The 14,347-nt window shown below is 45.0% G+C and overlaps 1 long non-coding RNA gene across 1 annotated transcript; it reads right to left on the bottom strand.

Annotated features, from left to right (window-relative positions):
* Positions 1 to 10,572: 10,572 nt before the first annotated feature.
* LOC119293160 lies at positions 10,573 to 12,064 on the bottom strand. Its single transcript, XR_005142972.1, has 3 exons — positions 11,984 to 12,064; positions 11,308 to 11,446; positions 10,573 to 10,645 (listed from the first exon to the last, which is right to left on the bottom strand). It is a non-coding gene; the product is annotated as an uncharacterized LOC119293160 (long non-coding RNA).
* Between the last annotated feature and the right edge of the window lie 2,283 nt (positions 12,065 to 14,347).

Consider the following 14,347-nt stretch of genomic DNA (forward strand, 5'->3'; position numbering starts at 1 on the left):
GCAGTGTTTCATCAGTGAAAAAACAGAATTGGAGTGACATTCGGTGTTCAATTTGTTTTTTATTTGCACAAGCCAAATGCTTAATATTTTTGCCTAAAAGTTTGCAGGTAGCATTTGGATGTGACTAAGAAGGCATAAATATTTCAAATGTCAGTTTTGTTAAAGCACGTCTAGATGTGTCCTAAGTATTGCACATCTACGTCCTATATCATTTATTTTATGCGGAGATTCATGCATACGTTTTTTTGTCTTTTTTCTTTTCCTTCCTAGTTTGATTGAGCCACTTAGATGTGCAATAATTAATTAGGACACATCTAGACGTGCCATAGACAAACCCTAAAAACTTTTTCTTTATTTTTTTGACATTTTAAAAAAATATTTTTGGGCCGGGGAGCACGTGCTCCGAGCAACCGAATTGAATTCCCGCAAAATAGCACAGATCATTTGAGCGACCACCACTCCAATACATTTGTTGTGGATGTTAATTTTTGTTGGATGCCATTCTATCGAGCCAACAATCATAGAAGGGGGTCAAGGTACTCGTTGACGACAGTTTACTGCAAGTCAGGGTAGCCCGCACCGCCCTCGGACCACTCAGCCTTTCCCCAGATTTGGCCTCGACGCCGCCGTCATTGAAGAACACGGCGTGCCCACCACTTGGCCGCCTGCCATGGGGGTGGGGGGGGTGTCGGCAGTAGTGCCGGGGCTCCGCCACTGCCCGTAACTTCGCCACGACGCCCGACTCCAACGCCATGCTCCGGTCCGGGGCGACAGCCCACTCTAGCGCGCCCGAATGGGAGGACCAAGAAGGCTCCGCCGCCGCTGACGATAGGTAGGCTTCGCCCGGCCGTGCCCCCAGGCGGCAGCGAGGGAGGAGGAGGAGGGTTGGGGCTAGGGCCGGCGGGTAGGGTTTGCCCTCCAATCGTCACGCGGGGGCGGTGCTGATGGAGGGGAGCAATCTGCACTATAAAAACCTCACCAAAGCAAAAGACTATCTCGTCTTACTACATACCCAAGTGAAGTTAAACATTGCTTGCAATGCTTTAGTGAAATTTAAGCACTTCTTAACACTATAGTTGACTAAATTTTTTTTTGGACTATGCATGAGAAATTTAAGCAGTGGAGAACCTTCGGTCACAAGCTCTTTGGGCTATTATCCTAGAAGTCTCCGTGATGATACATGGAAACGTAAAGGTAGCTGATACACTATATTATCATTACATATTGTATCGCCAATGTCACTAACAAACTTCGATCATCATGTTGGAGCTGTTCAATCCGTCAATGGACCGCAAGTTCCTGATGTCCTGTAGGCTTTTTCTGTTGACCAGGCATCAATCTGAATCCCATTTGCCTCACAATCCTAAGTATGCTGCCAACCAAAGGTTCCTGGATGAATGCTAAATTTTTGTCATGCACTCTGATTCACGCAGCACGCGCACCGGATTCTTGAGTTTGATCGTGCACGTCTTCTCTCTATTGTGTGTGGCACTAGATGGACTATCCTGTGGAGATTTTATAAGACACGCATGCATCCATGTGCCATGAATATATGTGTCTTTCCTTGGATTGAACAAATTAATTAAGAAACATGCACTAGTCCATAAACAATTACTACGAACCCATGTGAGTACATTCAACTGTAATTAATTATACGCTTATGCTGGTGGGTGTATTTGTTTTCAGCTATTCAAGTGCTTGCTTGTGCATGTCGCTGTTATAGTGCAATGTTTTATTCTGCTAGCCTTTATATACACGCAGATGAGAACATACGCAAGCTCTTTTCTCATTGAGGTAGAGTAGCCCTTGTCAGCCTTTTGGAATGGAGTCCTTGTTGTTTACTCTTTTCTGTATGAACAAAACAAGCCAGAGCCAGCTACTTCATGGCGCACGGCTTTAGAAAATAATGACATTAGTATTTTTATCTCATACCCCCTCCATCCAAAAAGCTTGTCCCTCAAATGAATGTATCTAACATCAAGCTAGTGCTAGATACATCCATTTAAGACAAAAGTTTGGGACAAGTTTTTTTCGGACAGAGGGAGTACTTGAGAACTCTAGACAAGTACATAAAACATGATGTTCGAATCAAACTTGCTTTGGTTTCTCAATTTAACATCCAAAAAGCGGTGGCAGAGTGCTAAGAGCAAACAAATAGCTGCAACATTGTGCTTAAAGACAAATATATAGTAAATTAATTAGGTCTGTCATGGGCACTCTGCACTTCGCTTCGCCTACCTGTCTGCAAATTAAACATTGGTGTTGAGAAAAATGCTACAAGGACAGATACTTATAATCGCGCTTCCCAATTTACACCGACATCCCAATATCGCATCCTAATAAAATGACTAGGTAGTGAAGTCGTTGCGTGTTGGCAATCGAAAGACGCAGGATCAATATTACAATTGTGCTCTTGAGTCCGATCACTACATCCACATGTTGTGGATGTTAGATGTCATCAACGTGCATGAAAGCCTTACAGAAATCGTCGCAAGCATTGAAAAGTCCTTCTTTTAGCTAGGTTTATGTATATACCGAAATATCTTGATGCAACTTAATAAAGTACAAATCGATGGAACCGGTACATCCACTAGAGCACCTACAACTTCTATGACCATTGCGGATGAAGGATCCTGCTCCCCGACACATTAGATCACTCTTTCTCCGCAAGAACGTGGATGGAGCAAGATGAGATGTGGCATTCGTGATCTGTTACCTAGGCATGTCATTGGAAAATCAGAGGTATCTAGCTCGGTCATCTAACCTGACAGATACAACTACCAACTACATAATCTGGGCTCATCGCAAAAAAAACTATATAATCTAGGCTCTTGTCATGCGCATCAACTTATGGGAATTTGGGATGCTACCTAGCTAGGCCGTGTTACCAAGGGTACAATCATTGTTGACGTGCCCACTAATAGAAACAGACTGGTTGTGTTGATCAATTAGATCGGTCCATAAAAGAGATGGTCCCGTATTCTTTGCGACCTTTGAATGGTCGCCTCACGAACACAGTCAACACATATCCGCCTCATTTTGACAGTGTGCCATGCCTTGCCGTCTTCTTGAGCTGAGCATGCCTACTTGCATCAAGCGGAGGATTGTCTCAAGCGCCATACTATCCTTGCCAAAGCTTGTGATGCAAGGGTCGATCGCTAAATGCACATGTTGTTGATGTGAGATGTCATCAGTGTTGCATGTATACCGTACAAAACTGGCTGAGAACATTGGAAAAGTAGCTGTCCAGATTTTAGCTATGTTGATATATACACCTAAGTATCTTGATGCATCTTAATAAAGTAGAGATCGATGGAGCTGGAGCACCAACAACTTAGAAAGCGAAATAAGTCCCGTGCTTAGTACAACCTTTCTTTCTCCTGGCCATAAATGAACATAACTCTAAATCACACGTCCCTTACCCTGTTCAAACATTCATGGCCAGGTGTGGTTGGGGAAGTTATGTGATGAGATCATGTGGACGACTTAGGTAGGTTTAGATTAACAATAAAACTAAGCACTTAGACACGAGTAACTAATTGTTTAACATGTACAATGCTGAGACGCCACTGAGATATATATGATGGTATGATCTGTTGAGACATGTATGTCACTCATCACGTTCGTTGTAGTTTTTGCTCCAATGCACAGAAGCGCAGTGGGGTGCTGCAACATGGGACATTTTGCCACCAGTACACGCACTGTTATCTGCAGTGATTTGGCTGTAAGTGCACCGTCCCAAAAGGCAAACTACCGCTACTGTGCAGATACCTTTCTTGCACTGCCCAATCAGATTTATGTTACCTCCCAATCCCGTGATGCGTGGATAGATAATAAAAACTATAATCTATTCATCTCTACTTCTCTAGCAGTCCGGGAGAGACTCAATCAAGCAATGAAGAAATACCCGCAACCGCTTGAATATAGCTGCCTAGCCCGTTCAGAAAAGAGCATGCTAATGTCACGAACGAGAGCAGATTATAACGGCAGCCTGGAGACCGGCCGACGTGGCATGTGGTGATGTAGATTGAAATGGTGGATACACGTGATGCAGATGCAGATGCAGTACGTGTAAAATTGATGGAAGAGTTTGCTGTAGCTTGGGCACCAGAGAGACATTACATGGGGGTACTGTTTGGTCTTGATGTGTCTTGACTCCTACGCTAGCTATATAGATTCTCAAGTTAAACCAGACCGCAAATTACAAGAACTCCAACAATACACACATGAAATACACTAGTATTTCAACTGTACAGTGTGAGGGCATTGCAAAGATCGTCCTAGACCCACCTACCTTCTGGACTTAACCGTTCACCTGGCTAGGATTTAAGCGTCAATAGAAATAATAATGGCACATGAAATTAAATATAAGTTGCAAGCAACAGAAACATGGTAGCTAGTCATTCATTTAATTAGATGATTGCTCTCCCTCCTGCCCACAAAGAATGACATGGAGCCACATATGTAAATAACACTCTTTTAATATTTATAAAATTGCAGTGGGGCCATGCTCTAATGTCTCAGGTAAAAAAAACAAAGCTTGACATGTCCACCATGCAACTGTGGGGAAAACCATTTCCTCGTGGGGCTTGTAGGTTTGTTCTGAAATGACTATACCCACTAATGTAGGACGCCAGCTCCCCTTCGTTGTATTGGTGCGATTTTAATCTTATGATGATGTGGGGAGGCAAGATAAAATAATGCAAACAACATTGATTGATCGAGCTCGAGAGTGGTGCACTCTGATAACTAAATTTGCAGACTTGGCGCTTAGGGAAATATGTAGAGTGGGGCGGTTTACTTGTACTAATAAGCAGATAAACCTAGTCAGACTGCACTAGAGAGTGATTGTTCTATCATGCTCGTGATATATCATGCATGTATCCATCACCCGCTGTTGTTTTGAGATCAGTGACACATTTCCTGTTTTTTTTTGTCAAAATTTGTCTTGTTTCAAAGTATCACATGATGTTTGTTAGGTTTTCAAAGAATCACATGATGTTTCGTTAGGTTTGAGTTAGAGAGAAAGATAGACACAGAGAGAGCGCCAAAGAAGAACAATAGTTATAATCTTGGTTTCATAGAGAGGTGGCGGGTGTGACCACAACGAGCTCATCATGTGAAGATGGGCAAGCGCAACTGTGCATCCAAATACTAGTGTCACGTTGCGCTCCAGGCTTGGCTGTCTTCCTGTTGGAGCAATAACTCCTATCAAAACAAGCTCATTCAAACTGCAGAGAGCTCGATCCTCTCTTCCGTCCGCAATACACCCTTCACACACTCACCAGACAACTCCGCCATCTCACCCTAGCTCGGTACCCTCTCTTCCCCTTTTCTCACTCTTGGGATGAAGCATCTACCACTGTTGTAGGTATCCATGCACTAGCCGTACAAGCATCAGTCCTCGTGCAGATACCTTTAATTTAGAGTGAATTCCACTTTTTACTCTGTAGTTCTGCATTTGTGACACATATTACCCTATTTAGTGCAACTTCTACCAAATATTTCATTTAGAAGATTTTGAACACAGTTTTACCCCAGTTTAGCACTTTGCTTGTTTCTGTTAGATAGTACCGGCATGTTACGCCGACGTGGCACGGTAAAATGCGTAAAGATCTGAGGGCATAATCGATATTCATGTTCAGATTTCTCTTACCCATATGTTCAAATCCTCCTCCTCGTCTTGATATTTTTAAACTCTGGTCAACACCTTACACCTTGCCCAATAGACACGCATAAAAAAACAAGGTTTCAAAGCTTTTAAAAGGGGTAATCTTGATGATTTTTCATTCGACAGGGTAATTAGTGTTAAAAATGCATAACTAAGGAGTAAAAAGTGGAATTCACTCTTTAATTTACTACTCGGTCAGATTTCTGCTACCTCACAATCCCACACCATGGAATGGCCAACCAATGGCGCGCATTCATACATGGATAGCATTCAGGGAAAAACTCTTTCATGTTGTGAAGCGACAACCACAACCGGTCGAACGTAGCTGCCTAGCCTGGCCAAGACAGGTGCACGCTAGCATCGATCATGATAGAGTGCAAATTTGTAATGGCCATGTAGTGACGTAGACGGTCAAAACTGGAGGCAGGTGAATGAAGATGCAGTATGGTGTGTGGGCATTGAAAATCTCGTCCATCACTCACCTAACTTCTACGTGCCTAGCTTGATTCGCATTTCCTTCACTAGATTCTACCCATTGCACCCATGGTGCAAGATAGAAACAAAATAAGTTCAATTTGAGTGTTAATCGCCATATATTTGTAGCAGCGGGGAAGAAAAACAGAAGTTAACTTCGCTTGCATGAAAAAGTAAATATAAGTATGGTATATATATAAGCACTTGGTTTGCCAGCGCATATATGAGTGAAAAGCTACCTTGAATAATAGGTAGCACTAGATCATCAATGGCGAGCGTTGCAGCGCCCATCTATTTTAATTTTTTTCTATAAGATGTGAATTTCTGTAAATATTTGGAGACAAGATAATTTCTGGAAATGGATAAATAGACTCAAATAAACTATCACAAAAGTTTTCTGTTTTCTTTTGAAATAACAAAGCAACATATCTTTCACTCAGTGAACGAATGACAATAATAACCTTAAACATTGAAAGGCAGTTGGCATACTTGCGGTTTTGCACCCAGCTATAGGGATGAATAAAGAAAAAAAATTGAATAGTTACTGTAAGGATGCAAGCAAATCTTCATATACTACTGGCTTTGCATACATGATACTCTCTGGAAACAGGTCCTTTGTTGCAGTCTCTGAAATGATTAGAACATGCTTTTAGCACAAACACGGTAAAACAAAATCTTATAGTATCGAGATCTCAAGTATGGTGCTCCAAAGAGATCATGTGTATCACCAGTATGTAGCTAGTTGCCAAATGTCAGCAAATACATAGCACTAAGTGAGATATGGGTTGTTCACTGTTGTACAGACTTCTCCATTTTCTAAAAAGCAAAAGCAGAGTTCCTGCTGTTCCCGACAAATAGATCTCTTTTTGCTACATGTATTGGAGATTTGGAGTATGAAATTATGCATGTTGTCGATTCACAAATTCAGGTACAGAGTGGGTACAAACAAGTATAAACTAAATAAGTACGTCATCACAAATCCAGGTACAAACTTGGTACAAATAAATACAAAGGGATGCGTGCTGTGCAAGAGCACATCATGTTAGAGACCAATACAGCTATGGCTTCAAGCCGGCTTGGAGTACAAGTCCGGCTGCCTCCACATAGATAGTTTCCCTACTTGGGTCTCCTTTTGTAATTGTAAACTACTATGCTATATATATAATGAGGGGGTGCGCTGAGGCAGGCAATCAAGCCGCCCAGTATTATCAGGTTTACATGGTATCAGGCAGTCCGATCCTCTCCCTCTAAAACTCTCGCTGCCGCATCTTCTTTTGCCTTAGCTGCCGCCGCCGCTGCCTTCTTCCGCCTCCCGAGCCTGCCGTCGCATCGCTCCACCGTCTCAGCCCCCTCCACCTCCCCATGGCCACTGCTGATGATCTCAAGAAACTTGAGGAAGAACTCAAGAACCGCGAGTCTCTCCTTCAGGCTCGCGAGGAAGAACTCCAACGCCAATCTGACGAACAAGGGAAGGCCGTCCTTCCTCCGGCTGCCTCCACTTATGCCGCCTCCATCAAGATGTTTGTCCCCATCACGCTGGACCTCCAGGACTCCAACTATGCTAAGTGGCGCGAGCTCTTCCTCGTTGCTCTCGGCCGCTATGGCCTCTCGGCTCATGTTCTCTCCGACAGCACCCCGTCAGGCACCTCCGCCACTTCAGATTGGGGCCGGGATGACTTCACCGTCCTCTCTTGGATCTATGGCTCGATCTCTCTCGAGCTCTTCGGCATCATCATGAAGCCCGGCTCCACAGCGAAACAAATTTGGGATGCCATCGCCAACCTCTTCCGCGACAACAAAAAGAGCCGTGCTCTCGCTCTTGACGCCGAGTTCCGCAATACTGCTCAAGGGGACATGACGATCTCCAACTACTGTGCAAAGCTCAAGTCTCTCTCAGATGCTCTTGATGATGTTGGGCAGTCGGTCACCGACGAAACCCTCGTGCTTACCTTGCTCCGTGGGCTCAACGAGCTGTACTCCCATCTACGCTCGTTCCTGCCGTTTCAAGTGACGTTCCCGTCCTTTCTTCAGACTCGCTCCGCCCTCGTTCTTGAAGAAGCCCAGAAGAAAACTGATGCTAAGAACTCTGCTTCCACCGCCTTATGGGCCAGCGGCAATAGCATCCTTCCTAGCGCCGGTGGTGAACGTGCTCCGCCTCCCAATGATGGCCGCCCCTTCCCCACTGATCGACGTGGCTCCCCGTCCTTCTGCGCTGGACGCGGGGGAAGCAACAGCAGCAGCCGTGGCCGCGGCCGTGGCGGTTGCCGTTGTCGCCGAGACACCCCCTAGATGTACAACCCCTGGACTGGCCAGCCTACTCGTCTTCATCTCCAACAGCAGACGACACACTCGCATCAACACTCGCAAGCATCTCCGCCGGCCTGGTCGCCTCGCCCCTGGCGCCCTTCTGCTCTTGGGGTCCTCGGTCCTCGACCCACCGTGCCCTCGCCCCAAGCCTATATGGCCTATGGTCCTGGTCATGCAGCAGCACCATCTGGCTACACCATGAGCAACCATGCAGCACCCTACAACAACTTCACTCAGCAGATCGACCCGGCTCTCATCACCGCGCTCAACAACATGCAACTTCCCGGCAACCAGGAGTGGTACATGGACTCTGGAGCATCTTCCCACATGGCATCTGACCCTGGTATACTCTCCACTTTCACCCCTTCTAATGCTCACACAGTCACCGTTGGTAATGGTGCTTCCCTACCTATTTCTCATATCGGTTCTAACACTATACCCTCTCTGTCTCAACCTCTCCTTTTAAATCATGTCCTTGTTGTTCCTCACATAATCAAAAATCTTCTTTCGGTTCGTAAACTTACTACTGATAATTTTGTCTCTATTGAGTTTGACCCTTGGGGTTTTTCTGTGAAGGCGCTTCCTACACGGATCGAGATTCTTCGATGCAATAGCACCGGACCACTCTACTCCATCTCCCCACCTCCACCAACCGAAGCCCACATCATCACCGTCTCCCCCGACATCTGGCATCGTCGTTTGGGTCATCTCGGTCATCACACCATGAAGCGTCTCCACCACCATCAGAATATTCCGTCTCCTAGAGTTACACCATCTATATGTCATGCTTGTCAACTTGGACGTCATGTTAGATTGCCCTTTTATCCGTCCACTTCATATACTATTAAACCTTTTGCTTTACTACATTGTGATCTTTGGACATCTCCTGTACCTAGTACTTCTGGTTATCTATATTATCTAGTGATAGTTGATGATTATACTCATTATTTTTGGACGTTTCCTCTTCGTAAAAAATCAGATGTCTATGCCACATTTCTTACTTTTCATGCCTATGCCCGCACCCAGTTTGACCTACCCATTGTTGCCATTCAAAGTGACAATGGTCGCGAATTCGACAATACAAAGTTAGACTCTTTCTGTGCTTCTCACGGTATCACGTTTCGTTTTTCTTGTCCCTATACCTCTCAACAAAACGGCACTACCAATAATGTAATTCGCACACTTCTCATTCAAGCCTCTCTCCCACCACCCTTTTGGGCCGAAGCTCTTCACACTGCTACCTTCCTCATCAATATTCGTCCCACTTCGTCTACCAACTTTCTCACTCCATACACTCTACTCTTAGGTACTACACCACCATACACCAGCCTCCGTGTCTTCGGTTGCCTCTGTTACCCCAATACTACCTCCACATCCGCTAACAAACTTTCTCCATGTTCCACAAACACTACAAGAAATATGTCAACTTATGACCACCACTATTGGTCACTGAATGGTCACAAATTTCCATTTATGACCTTTTTGTGACCAAAAACATAAGGTGAAAAGCTGGGCGTCGTAAACTGACTATAGCGACCTTTCTTCTGGAATGGTCGCAAACGTTTATGACCAAAATAAGCCTATTGTTCTGTTTTGGTCACTAGCAACCTCCCCAGGCCACGTAGGCATCCAGCGTGGCAATCTGACGTGGCACAAGATTCAGCCTGGTCCAATTCGATTTTCTACATGGGCCTAGCCCAACAATTCGGCCTTTTTACTGTATATTTTCTCTATTAATTTTCTCTAGCTACATGGGCCTGGCCCAACAATTTGGCCTTTTTTATTTTGGGCCATGGCCTTTTTTAGGACCATTTCATTAAGCCTATTTTTCTGGTTTTTCAGAAATGCACAAGGTTCTGATCCACTATAGTTTGGGCCGCAGCCTTTTTAGAGCCCAAATATTATTTTGTCAAGTAGAACATTTAGTATTTTTCATTCACAGATTTCAATTTACACATTTGAACAACAAAATATCAATAAATCTTTCTATTAACTGATTAAATCCAAAGATCATCCAGTCAAATACTCACAAGAGCAAATACACGTGTGCACCTCCAACTTCCACATACAATCAAAAACAGATACACAAGGGTGGCACATCGCGATGGTGGTATCTACGATGGTGGTATCTACGATGTGCGGGAGAAACGTTCAGGACATCCTCTTCCTCTTCTTGTCACCTGCGTTCTTGAGCTGCAAGAGGACACAACACCGTTAAGCACAGTTGGTCAGACCATATTGACAGGAATCACAAATGTTGGCACCCAGTGTATACTATGTAAGTGCTAGTATATTTTTACTAGCAAAACCATCACTGCATATTGTTGTTACCGATGTACACAAGTGTGCACATACACAGCATGCTACATGCATACGCTCGCATGCCAGTATAAAGCTGCATCTCGATGCTTTTCATTGCTGATCAAGAGATTGTAATATTTTAATAATCCACTACATGCGCCACATAGCTACTCCTACCTAGGTAGCTATACGTAGGTGTACAATCCAACATACACTGCAGCCAGCCCAAAGGTGAGTTGATCAACAATTCAACATACACTAGCTAGCCAGCAAGCTACTGCTAAGTCCTATCCTAGCAGCAGCAACGACTTTTGTTTGTCATGCATTTAAAGAAATGCATGCATTTCCAGTAAATATAAATGTATGCATGCTGCCATTGGCCTGGACCACACTAGAAGAAAAAATGCTCGCAACGACCAGCAGATAGATCGACCTAGGTGTGTGCTTCTTTCCAGTCGCCAACTCTAACTGCCATCGACTTGCAAGCTTTACCTACGTGGTCACCATGCAGTAATGGCATGCGCACCAAAAGGAAGAGAAGAAACCGAGCATACAGTTTCATGTCGAAGGATCGACATGCCAGAAGAGGTCAGGCCACCGAGGTACAGGTACTCCCTGCGCTTGGTGATGATGGCGGCGCCGGAGAAGCACCCTAAAGCGATGGCGGTTCCGACAAACCCTGTCACGAGGATGCTGGTCGCATAAGAGCAACAGGCAAGTTATGTCAGCCAACATAAATAGCAAGGATGAGAAACGAATGTGAGCATTGAGCAGCAACAAACTAGAACTATAGGTACATAAATAGCAAGTTATTGTCCAAGTAACAAAACAATCAGTCATATCAATTTTGTAGAACTGTAGGTACACAAATTCAGAACCACCAACAAAAATGAAGGCCCAAAAAGTCCATGCTCAGGCCCAAAGTTCAATAACAATAACCCAGACACAGGGTCCAAACCCCACCGCGAAGGGCCCAGGTACAATAGACTATTCTAGAAGCAGAATATGGCACCTACACAACCTAACTAATAATGCTTGCAAGAACAACCAAACAATGATGGACAAGGACATATAATCAGCAGATATCCAATAATCCAATCACAGGCATTCACAAACAGTACGTGTCACACTCCCATGACATATGGTTTTGTTACCACAGGGTTTGCTCATAAACTATTCTCTATAAGACAGGGACATGTGCAGCAACAATAAAAGCAAATTCGTGTTTACCTTGGGTCAAAGTCTATGGGGAGCCCAATCAGAGGTCCAACCGAAGCCCCATCCAGGAGGGGTCACATAGCTCTTTACGCTGTATCAGAATTAACACATATTTTAGATTATAGAAATAGAATCCTGAACACACCAGTAATAATCGACTTCTGACTAGCAACGGCAAACAAATTCAGGCACAAGCAATTTTATAGCAGGATGAGAAATCTATGTGCAGAAATCATGAATGAAATTATAGTAGTAGCACAAAGGACCCTCACAGACATTTGTAATAGTACGCAAAGGTAAATAGAGTTCCCAGCAGACAATGTATTCCAGTTATTAAACAAATGCTCACCAAGATAATCAGTATAGTGGTGAACCAAACACAGTAATAATCCAAAGCTGATACTAATAAGCAGCAGGAACCTCCCTACTTTTGTGATATAAAATTGACAGAACCCAAAATTGTATAACGAGATCATGTTTTTATTATATGAAAAAAAGTTAACTAAAGCCAACAAAACAGTAAGGATCAATGCAATATTAACGTTGACACGTTTACATATTGTGGATGTGGAGCTCGACATCATCAAGGAGCAGGGGTTAATAATGGACAGGTTTAATCTAGACATCTACTAGTTAAATCAGCTTGATTAGCGTCCGAGCTCTATATTGTTTACCACTCACTCAGACTCAGCTTGATTAGGTCTTCCTTGTCTAGTTCAAGCAAGACATGAGTTATTCTATTTTTGGCAACAAGTTTTGAGCTACTCGTATATACACAACAAATTAACACTGAACATTTTTCTACTCTGCTTAAAGCAAATACTACCATTCTGCTCAAGAATAAGTGATATGCTCACAACCTGAATTGCAGTATTGTCCTAACAGCAATCTTAAAGACACTTAATGCCTTATCGAGCCCGGTAAACTTAGAAGGGTAACGCTGCAACAAGTAGTACATGCTTCCCAGCACCAATCTCACTGAAGAAGTGCCAGTCCTCACCTCATCAATCACTGTGAGCTCAAGATCAACGAAAACAGCACGGGGGACATGCTTCCCAGCACCAGTCTCACTGAAGAAGGTGTTGACACTGATGAAGGCGTGCAGCAGCAGTGCCCTTGGCATTGACCTTGAACCCCAGCGCCAGATCCTGCTCCCCAACCGGCGATGGTGTATCCCTCGACGGATCTGCATCCATAAGGCGAGGTGAGAGAGGGGGTCAGCTACAGCCTCCTGCGGATCGATCGGATCAGAGAGGGAAAACAAGTGGGGACGAGGGGCACCCACCCGAGTTGGTCCGGCGCCGTGGGGCCTAGGCACGCCGCCAGGACGACAGCTGCCTTGTCGGGGAGGACCGCAGCGGACTCTGGGCGCGGTCGTCGGAGGCGTTGCGGAGCTCGTCGCCTCGCGAGCTGCAGGGCACGGCGGCCGCTGCTCAGGGGCGCGGGGAGGGCGGGCTTGCTGGAGCTTGTGGTGAGGAGCCGGGGACGGCGGCAGGATTGGAGATGAATCACGGGGGAGCTCGAGTGGATCTCCAGCCAGCGGGATTGGAGAGGAATCGGGGGAGGGGGAGGAATCGAGTGGATCTCCGTCTAGGGAGTGGAGGTGGAGGCCGTGGTTGTGGTTATGGTCGCCGGCGGTGTTGAAGTGGTGAGCGCTGCCCCCGAAACCCTAGCCACGGGGAGCACGGAGAAGAACCAGACGGCCTCGAGGGGAGGGTCCGGGTAGGAGGTGAGGCCACGAGAGAAGAGGGAGCGGAGGGTTGGGGCTCAGGGGTCGGCGACGGTGATCGGCGAAGGAGGCGCCGGCGGTCGATGAGGGAGGCGGCGGAACTGGATCTGGATCTGGATCGAGGGACTGAGGGGAAAGGGTGTGCCCATGACTAAGGGAACGAGGGAGAGGTGCTGGATTGAGGGACTGCGGGAGGGTGTGGACGGCTCAGATCGAGTACAGTGGGGGTGATCCGTGGGCTGCCTCCTGATTGGTTCAAAATATGAGGTATTTAAAATTATTTCTTAGACCTAAAAACAGGGTATTTTGTGAAGCAGCTGCCAAAACTATTTTGCAAAATGGCATCACTAAAATTTTCACGTAATTTAGACCACATTTTATGGGTGATAACCAATTTGTATGCATTTCCGATCCTTCTAGCTATTTTTTGTCATTTAAAAAAATTCTTGTTGATTCAGGAGGAAGCGGGTTAAATTTGAACTGCAACCCCCTCATAGTTTGCTCATGATTTTTTCCAAAAAACATTTTTAGGTACAAAAGTAGCTATTTCATTAGAGAAACACCAAAAAAAATTCAAGATTCAATCACTAGCTAGGAACTGTCATTCCCGCCGTTTTGACCGAATTTTGAAACGGGCATAAAAAATT

This window comes from Triticum dicoccoides, chromosome 4B (genome assembly GCF_002162155.2).
Source record: "Triticum dicoccoides isolate Atlit2015 ecotype Zavitan chromosome 4B, WEW_v2.0, whole genome shotgun sequence".
Taxonomy (NCBI): Eukaryota; Viridiplantae; Streptophyta; class Magnoliopsida; order Poales; family Poaceae; genus Triticum; species Triticum dicoccoides.